Source organism: Notamacropus eugenii, chromosome 1 (genome assembly GCF_028372415.1).
Source record: "Notamacropus eugenii isolate mMacEug1 chromosome 1, mMacEug1.pri_v2, whole genome shotgun sequence".
NCBI lineage: Eukaryota > Metazoa > Chordata > Mammalia > Diprotodontia > Macropodidae > Notamacropus > Notamacropus eugenii.
This window is the reverse complement of record NC_092872.1, coordinates 229,429,723-229,440,000: the sequence shown is the minus strand read 5'-3', so window position 1 is coordinate 229,440,000 and position 10,278 is coordinate 229,429,723.

Genomic DNA, 10,278 nt, shown 5'->3' with positions numbered 1-10,278 from the left:
CTGGGAGTAGCATTCTCTCCACAACTGCCACCAGATCTGCCATTCCAGAACTCTTCCTTGCCCAGGACTGCCACCCAGATCAGTCACTCTATTCCCCCAGTATCTGTAGGTGGAAAGCTCCAGAATCCCCCACTGTTGTGCTTGGCAGCCCATGCTTGGCTGTGCTCCTTAGACCTCTCCTGTCAGTCTTCCAGATTGTCTTGAGTTGGAAATCTGTTTCACTCTGTCATTTTGTGGCTTCTGCTGGTCTAGAATTTATTCAGTTATTTTTTTACAAGTATTTTCAGGGGTTTGGGTGGAGAGTTCAGGCATGTCCCTGCTTCTATGCTGCCATCTTCCAATACTAGTTTAAGGAAACACAAACTTACCACTTTTTATGACAAGGATAAAAATTGATGGCAATATAATAGAAATCATTAAATTTCTTCTTCTCCACATTTAGGTTTGGCTTCAAAATAGAAGATCTAGACATCAACAAAACTGGGCATCCTTGGATTCCACCTTCTCTCAACAGAAGGAGAAGAAAAGTTCCCAATCCATGAGTTTGTCAACTACTGCACTTCAAACTTGTGATCTCCTCAGGTCAATGACCCAGAGAAACTACAGCCAGTGAGCCTCTTCCTGGGTGCTTCAGGAAACAAAGGGACCAGAGACCTAGGGCACACATGCCTCCAACTATGGTGGAGAGAAGCCACCACTGCGTGATCAGGAGCAAGAAAGGTCAATGAGACAGTTTTACTGAAACCATCAGCCACTGCCTTTTCATTTTATACACCAGCCCCCACTTCAGCTGCAGCAGTCTCACTCCCAGAAGCCAGCAGCCCTGCTGTCCTCAGTGCCCCAGCCCCTCACCTCCCAGATACAGCAGCTCATCTCTTCTCTGCCTCAGTCACCACAGTTGAATCAATGCTATAAACAACCATGGCTGAAGGGAGAAGGGGCAACCTTGGGAATTGTTGCCTTCCTTTAACCAGAACGGACAACTGCAGCCCAGCCATCTATCTAAGTTTGGACTTGCATCTTCATTGCTTATTCCTGATGAAGGTGTGACTGCCATACTGAGAGATATGACTTCCTCCCAGAAACATCTGGATGTCCCCCCAAGTGATCTTGCTGTTTCCCAGGGACATCTGGGTGCTCACATGGGAAATAAGAGTTTCCAGCAGAGAGATCTGTCTGCTTCCCAGGGACAACTCATTGCTCCACTGGGAGAACTGCCAGCCCAACAGGGACATTTGGGTACTTCCCAAGGACATCTGGTTGCTTTGCTGGGAGATCTGGATCTCCCAATGGATGAAGTGCTTGATTGCTTGGCAGATTTGATAGGGACACCAGATCCTAGTTTGCCTAGTTGAATGGTCCAGATGGCTTATTGGTTGTACTAAAAGAAAAATGTTCTAGTAATTTGAGAGAGATCCTTTACCATCATGGAACAGTCACCATAATAAAATCTGTCATCTTCCTTGTCAGCATGCATAACATATATGTGTACATGCGCGTGCATGCATGTGAATATATGTATGTATGTATATTTGTATGTGTGTGTATATATGTATACATGGCTTACTCTCTTCCAGGCCCTGTGCTAAGCATCTTACAATTATGATCTCATTTGATTCCTACAAAAACTCTTTGGAGGTAAGTGCCAGTCTTATCTTCTTTTTACAGAGGATGAAACTGAGGCAAGTGGATGGTAAGTGACTTTCCCAGGGTTACTCAATTACTAAGGGTAAAAGGTCATATTTGAACTGGAGTCTAACTGACTCCAGCCCCAGGTCAGGACTCTATTTCCTGGGCAACCCATCCCATTTTCAGGGGGTAAGTATAGTATTCAGGTGCTTGAACATGCTCAGGTCAAGCTGAATAGTGGGATAGGGTTCTGATTTGTTTTGGGTTTGGTTTATTTGCTTTCTGTTCTCTTGGGAGTCAGCAACAAAAAAGCCCCAATGGTTTACTACCCTCAGGTGCCCCAGGCAACTCTCCAAGACCCAGCTTCAGAAAAGGGATTGACCAACTTTTGGAACAGGGAGTTCTCCAGGATCGTCCATTCATGGGCCAATAATATGCTGAAGTGGCAGTCATCTCTTAAATTACCTAGAACCAAGGACTCTATTAGGCCTCTGGGAAAGAGAGATGCAGAGAGAATAAGAAGAGTGTACATATGAAAAATATAAAAGCAAAAGGAAAAAGATTGGTACAGAAGGACCTGAGTAGGTTGGAATGGACCATCCTCCATGTCTGAGAGTCCACACAAAAACCTGTTAAGAAGCAAGGCTGGACAACGAGAGTTGCACTCAAACATCACCCTGGGATAATGGGGAGTGCCAAGATTTGTATATCCAGGCCCTTGTTAAGAGTCAGTGCAGGCCATGACTAAGATGCAGATGTTCTGTGGGACTTAAATTGTATAATCTATTTAAAATGGCTTTTCTTGTCAAGGACGGGGGAGGATTCAGGTAGGGAGAGAATTTGGAAATAAAAATTTTAAAAATGAATGTTAAGACATTTTACGTGTACTTGGGAAAGAAAAAGACTTCATTCAATGCGGTGAGAGAGACAATTAGTATCCATGTAAACTGGGAATCTGCCCCAGTCACCGGAAAGTAGTCTGGAACTGGGAGTGTGCAACAGTGCACCCAAAGCTCAACAAAAATGTTAAAAATGATTTGTTAAACAAAACAATTCTGCAAATGGGAAAGAATATTAGGGGCAGCTGGATCAGGGGAGTCTCTGTTTAAGTGATGAACTACAAGTAAATTACTCTTGCTTGAGGAGCAGCTAGCTGTCCTCATGGCCCATAAAAGTAAGCCAACTTGGATGTACTTCAGGACTATCAGTCACGTCTGTTTTGACTTTGCTTGTATCCCCAGGACTTAACATTATGACACAGGAAGTTCTTAATAAATACTGCTAAGATTGGTATTAGGCACAAAGTGGTCTGTAGATTCGGAAGTGGGAATAATTACTCTTGAAAAGCCATGGATTATGACCCACCAAAACTCAGAAGGGATTATGGGATCTGGGGAGGTAGGTGAGACTGAGACCTGGCAGGTCCTTGTGTACAGTAACTACCATAAGAAGAGGGAGCCTGGGGCCAGACCCCAAACAATATATATCAGGACCAAACAGTGGGCCCCCAGTTCCAACCAAATGTGTGCAGCCTAGAAAAGGGTCCAATTCAAAGTAAAGCTGAAAATAGAATAAATAAGCCAAAGTCCATCTTTGTATCCCCAGCATTTAGCACAGTCCCTGGCACATAGTATATGCCTCCTAAGTGCTTGTGGACCAACTCCTACATAGCTGTGCTCTGTGTGTGGGATAAAATGACAAAGATAAATTCTCCAGCTTGTAATTTTTTTCATATATAGTTTGTACTGAGTTGTGGAGAAGCTTTATCTTTTACTCTTTCTCCTGTCCATGCCCCAAGAAGAATGGACCCTCCCAGTGAGCAAGGAGTTTATTTGTTTTCTTAGCCTTGTAAAAGTGTCCTTACTTAGTACACATTTATGAAAAAAGACACTTAAGAATTGTATGTTAAATTGAATGAGGAAAAGAAGTCTCTTGACCTCAACGTTTTTCTATTCTGCTGAGGAAGGGGTGGTGGAAAATTCACAGATGGCAAAAGGTAATGCCCATTCATATAGAACCAGTTATGCTCTAGGTACTGTGCCAAGTAATATTTGCTATTCCATTTGACCCTCATCACAACCCTTTTGAAGGTAGGTGCCATCACTATCATTATTAATGGTTTTTACCATTGAGGAAATTGAGCCAAACAGGTTAAGTGACTTAGGCATGGTCATACAGCTAGTAAATGTCTAAAGCTGAATTTGAACTCAGGCCTTCCTGACTTCAGGCTCAGTGCTCTTTCCTTGAGAAAAATTATTATGCTGTATCAATGAATAATCAGTATTATTTCATTGAAATTATTTAATTTCATAATGAGGAAAATTAATATTAGTCTATCAGTATCAGTAAAATAATGAGTATTATTTCATAATCCATCCTATTCTTCATTTTGTTGAATCCTATTTCTCAGGCTAGCTCAAAAAGAGAGGTCTTTTTCTAAATTAAAGGTATGGTTGGGGGCGGGGGGGAGGGATCACTCTCTGACCAGTTTAAAGAAGGAGTCTTGCTTCTGTTTACCTGTAAACCAAAGAACTAACGTGGCCTGGGTCCATCTCTAGGGGATGACTCTTCTGACCTTACCTTTCCTTAAAGGATCAAAGTTAGGGGTGATTGGTTGTATTTCTGATTGGGGGAGGGGGTGATAACTACAGGCAGCTGAGTCTCCTAAAACAATTAGCTTTCAAATTAAATTCCTTAAAGAAAGGGGATTGATCAGCTGCAAATGAAAACCAACCCACTTTCCTCAGCTGCAGTCAAAGACTTTCTACTACCCAAATTTCTCCTTTCCCTCCCCTTTTTGAAATCTCAGTAAATAACACCATTTCAGTCCTGCGGGTGGTTGGTGATGTAACTGAAGGGGGACAGTTCAACCCATTTTATTAACAATTATCTTGCTTGGGAATTATTGCTTCAGTTTATATTTGTTGCATTTTTACTGGCCATATCATTGCATAGGCAGTGGAGAGATACAAAGTAATATCTGGAGGGAGAATGTCTTGCCATCTCACCGGCATCAGGTTAAGGATATTCAATTGATTGAAGCATTGTCATTTGCAACTTGGACTCTTTCATTTTATTTTATTTTTTTTTCCTGCATCAGCTCTCTTGAGGCAGCTCCCAGCCTTGTAAAATAACATTTCAGGTTGTAAGGATAGGGACTGGACTTGTGGCTTCACTGACCAACAGAACTCCCAGATAAAGAAGTCTTTCTACTAATTTGGCAAGTGAATACATTGTCTGCAGTTTATAGTTTCGGGTTCTTATAACCTCTCTGTCACCAGGTTTGTTTAGGTTATTTAGGGGAAAGTCCACTGGACTTTGGTTCAGGCAAAAGGAACCCAAACAATTTGTAAAACTCATGAAAAGTAACAAGATACACAAGTGTCAGCTCCCCATACAGATGGTAAAGTTTTGGGCTTATTGTGTGTGGAGAAGTCAACGTAAATCAACTTTAACTGGGAGGTTTCCTAAGGACTTAGACACAAGACTCCACCCCCTTCATTCCATACTGTTAGGGGTTAACACAAGTAATAGACATCAGTATTTTTATATGTATGTGTAAACATTAGATCTGTATGTAGTCTGTACTAATTTGTTTATTCTTCCATTTTTTTGTCGCTCAGCAAGCCAATTTCCCAAAAGAAAGAAAAAAATACTCCCCCATCCATGCATATTTGGGGCTTATTAATGATGAGTAGATTTTGCTCTTTTCTCAAAGCTAATGCCCCTTTATCATAGCCCCAGGTAGGCTTGGTTGGCTGAACGCCAAGGAGATGATATATGGGCAAAATTCGTTATTTACATGATCTAAAAGAAATCCAAGGGGGAAAAATTCAAAACATTACATAATGATCATTGTACATCAGAAGAAGAATTAGTTTCCTTGAAAGAGAAATGTATAATTTTATTATCTTGTTCCTTCTACAGGGAACCACTCTAGAAAGTAAAAGTAGGCTGCACTCTGGGGTTTTATTGGTTGGTAGCTGAGGAGTTGTGGCTTTGGAAGCTGGGAATGCCCTCTGAGAGCATCTCCAGAAAGTACAAGCAGGCATGGTTCTTGGTTTCTATTACTTTGCACTGGAAGGGAAAGAGTAGAAACATCTGGAATTGAAGCAGCTTTGGGATGGGCCATCACCTCTTTCCATTCTGTTATGTTCATTTGATGGTAAAAGAAGAGTGTCCAGCTGTCATGGAACCCCAGGAAGGCCCTATTTTCTAAGAAACATGACTTTCCTCTAGCGTTGTTTGACTAGTGTCCCCAAGGTGTTTCCAGAGTTGTAGAGCACCAATATTTTCATTCCTTATGGTGGGGCTTGATTTGGAGGTTAGTTTTAGAAGGTGGCTTTTGATGGGTGGGGATGGGAGGTCTTTGTTTTCTGGTTGGAATCTTCTCCAGCTTCTGCTCTAGTACTTAGCTCTTGGTAGGGGCAAAGGAGGTCATTGAATTAATGATTCAAGTCCCCTACTATTTATTATGAAATAATATATTGAAATTCATTGTGAACTGGAATCAAAGTGTCTCCTCTTCCTCTCTCACATCCAAATTCATCAGGTTATGCTTCTCACTTTGCATATTGTATAGCCAAAGGAGAATGAAAACTCCTGCAGAAAAGGTGTGCTTGGAGTGGGGGTTTTGTTTTGGTTTCATTCCTAGAAGATGGTTTTGCTTCTTATATTTGAAATTTAACTCAAATGAACTTACAGTTAGCGACTGCCGATAAATGCTTGCTGAATAGCCGTAAGTTCATGCTTGGACATATTGCACTATTTAAAATGATTAAAACAAATATTATGGAGGCAGCATACATTTGCCTTCTCAGTGTGTGGGAACAGGCCTAGAGGGAGGAAAACAATTTGAAACAAATAAAAAAGTTCAATAAACAAATTTTTAACAAGTTATTACAGATGAGGGAAGAAACCTGGATGATCTTACAGGTGTCACAACACTTAGCTATAAATGGGAGTGGGAATTCTTCACTGTGATCTTGTGGGGTGGGTCAACTTTGTTTTTCAAAGATCTGACAACAGACCAAGAAGTAAGATGCTCATTCATCTCCTCTTAGAGAAGAAAAAGGCAGCAAGACACAGTGGACAGGCAGCTGGCCCTAGAGTCAGGAAGACTGAGTGAAAATCCAACTCCTGAAAGATACCGGTTTTGTGTGCTGCAAAGGTGCCATGCTACATTGGAAAAAAGTATCCTCAGATGGGCCTCTTCTACCCATAGAGTCAGAGGGACTCAGGACTGTGAATGTGTGCTTAATAAACAAGTAGTCTGATGAGGAAATTCCAAGGTTGTCATCATATAGTTTGTTAAGGATGAGATTGTATTCATTTGTATTCCACAGTGTAGCAGGAAATTAGGTAGTGAAGTGAAGGCAGTGCTGAGCCCTGAGTCAGAAAGAAGTGAAATCCAACCTTAAATACTTACCAAATGGACAAGTCACTTACCATCAGTTTGTCTCAGTTTCCTCAACTATAAAATGTGAATAACAACGGCACATACCTCAGCTGTTGTGAGGATCAAATAAGATACTATTTGTAAAGTGCCTAGCACATAGCAGGTACTATATAAATGGCTTATTCCCTTCCTTTAGGCTTTTAAAACCTAGCTCGGGTGTTGAGAGGCAGCTTAGCATTGGAGATAAAGAGCTGCACTTGCAATCTAGTTCTGCCTGTGACATAGCCTGACTGTGTGACCCTGAGTGTCAGTCGCTGCATCTCTCAGAGCTCTAGGGAAATTAGCCTAGGTGTCCTGGGAGAAGTCTTTTGCTTGGTGGCTCTTTTTAAGTTAGTCTTGTAGATTTAGCCAGTGGAGTGATCTGCCCACTCAGCCCAGAGCAGCAGGAGGAGGAGTTGGGGCAGGAACTGAAATCTCATCTTCCCACCTCCAGGGGCAGCTGCCTCCCAGTATCTGCATCAGGCTTTTCAATTCTGCAGCTTTTTCTCAGGCACCTCCATCTCTGGGCTGAGTTGCGGGTACGACACAGACAAATACATCATGGAGTCTCTAAGCTATCTAAGGGCTATTCAGTTCCATAAGAATCAAGTTCCTGTTCTGTACAAGGTACTTCGTTAGGAAGTCTGCAAACTAAGCCAAAATGTCCCTCCCCTCAAGGAGCCTGTGGGTTCCCAGTGTAAAAGCCAGGCTCATACACTTAGGGTAGAAGGGATGTGAGAAGTCATTGAGTGCACTGCCCTCATTTTACCAAGGAAGAAACTGAGGTCTGAAGAGGGGGAACCACCCTGGAAGGCTCTTCTAACTCCAGAACCAGGATTCTTCCCATGGAGCCATGCTTCCAGGACACAGAAGGAAATACAAAGTCATGTTATGAGGTAGATCTAGAGTTGGAAGAGACCTTTCAGGTAGGGTGTTTCCAAATTGTTTAGGGCCTTGAAAAATAAGTTCATGAACATGGTCGGATTAGCATAGATGGAGAAATGGAAAGAACTTTAGACATCAGCACATTTCCACTACTTTCAGCTGGTGAGGAAACTGAGGCCATAATAGCTGCTTTATTTGCCACCAGGTCCAAAGGCCCTTTGACTCCAGATGCACTGCTGAATAAAGGGCCTCTTATTAAGAGGAGTTGTTCTGTGACATTTGGATTCAGTCAGTGGGCCACACTTGAGGACCTAGAGGGTCACAAATTTCTCACCCTTACAAGTATTCCTTCTTCCTTCTCTTGTAGTAAATGAGCAAATGAAAGTCTGGGGATTTGGGGGTGTTAAAATGGGAGAAAGGGGATCACATATTTAAATTCTTCTTTGCCAGTGTCAAATAAGCAGTATTAAATGGATGTGAAGCCAGAGTGTCTCTTTAGGAGGGTATTACAATAGGAAAGCCAGGAGTCATGAATATAGTCTTTCTGTAAATAAGCTTCACCTTCCCTCCATGAAGACACTGAGATTCAATATGGCTCAGATTCAATCTGGCCCATTTGTCAACACAAGCATCAGAAATGGTGAGGCTTCTTACGGGTCAGCCCAATATGATGAATCTTTAATAAACTTTGTTTTGCTCTGGCTGCGAGAAAGCTTGAGTTGAATTCATTCTAGCAGGACCTGGTGTGTGGGTATTTTGGGGTCCCCAAATCTCATCATATGGTTCCCTGACCTGAGCAGGACTACACTTCTGATTTCACTGATCTAGGAAATTCCCCAGTTGAGACATTCCTACTATTAATATGGCAAGTTAGCACCTTCTGCACATTATAGTTTTAGGTTTATCTTAGGGTCTATTCCCTGGCACATTTAGATCATTTAGTCAAATCTGACTTTCCTTCCAGGAAAATTGTTGTTTCAGTTGTTGGGTGACTGCACTGAAAGAAAATCCAAGTTAGCAATTGAAATTCAAGTTAACCACTGCATTCCCTGAGTACTTAGATACAAGGTTCCACCCTTTCCTGCCACACTAGGTGTTAAGCTTTTCTTATTTGCATAATTCTTTTTAATAGATACAAACACACATACACAAATAGTGAACTTGCCTTTAGGGAGCATCTCCAGAAAATAAAAGGAATTTCTTGTTTTCTATTGATTGGAACTTGAAGGGAAGGAGCATAAATATCTAGGGGCATCTTGGTACTTCTCCCTTACTTCTACAACTCGGATCCACTCTTCTGACTCTGAGGAAGATGAACATCAATTCACTCCCTGACAAAGGAAGCCAGATTCTTTTGGTAAGTGAGGAGTTCTTTGTTCCACAAAGGCTTGTTGAAGTTTGATTACTTTACTACGGAGATGATTTGTTGGCATCTCTATGGTGTTTCCAGAATTTCCAGACTTTGAATGAATTTGGACTTCAGTTGAGGGGATAGTTCCTGGATTCATTTTAGAAGATATTTACTAGTTCAAGTTTTCCAGAGTTTATGCTCTAGTCAATGGTGCCATGTCAGTGCTCCCTGAAAAAGAAAAATCAATGAATGAAGGAATGAACTAAATCCCTTGCAAGGTTAATTCCAACCTTGTGCATTTTATTATGGAATAATGCTTTGAGACTTCTTGTGAACCTGAATTAGACTCTCCTCTCTTCTGCCTTATTAATACTCTCCCTACTCCAAAGTATCCAGGACATGTTTATCATTTTGCATATTCTATCACCCAAGAAGAATGCAAACTCCTAAAGAAAAAGTAGTGGTTGAAGGGGTGGTGATTTTGAGGAGAGTGTTTGGTATCCTGGGTGTCTATCTCAGTGTTTTGCAGGTAGTAATTGGTAATGGTTGAGGTAACTTAAGTTGTTGCTTTGAAACATACCTTAAAAAAAATATTGTTAAAGTCGTCATTATAGATGAGAGCTTATACTTGAAATGATTCCATACCATCAGTCCATTTAAGTGGGAATAACTTACTACCATTTTGTGGGACAGGTCAACATAATTTTTCACACTTCATAACAGATCATGACAGGAAGGTATGCATTTTTCTCTGGGGGAAGGGTTAAAAAAAAATATAATATGGCTCCTTGGATAAAAACTAGCCAGAGCCAGGAAGACCTGATTAATTAGTCTTGCCTCTGAAATACATGGGCTATATACTCAGAGTTGTCAACCTACACCATTAGCTAGGAGTCACAGTTGATAGAAAGTTCTAGGCAATGAGTCAATGAAAGGGTTTTCTTTTAGGGGGGGATTGGTTAGGGTGGGTGGGTAT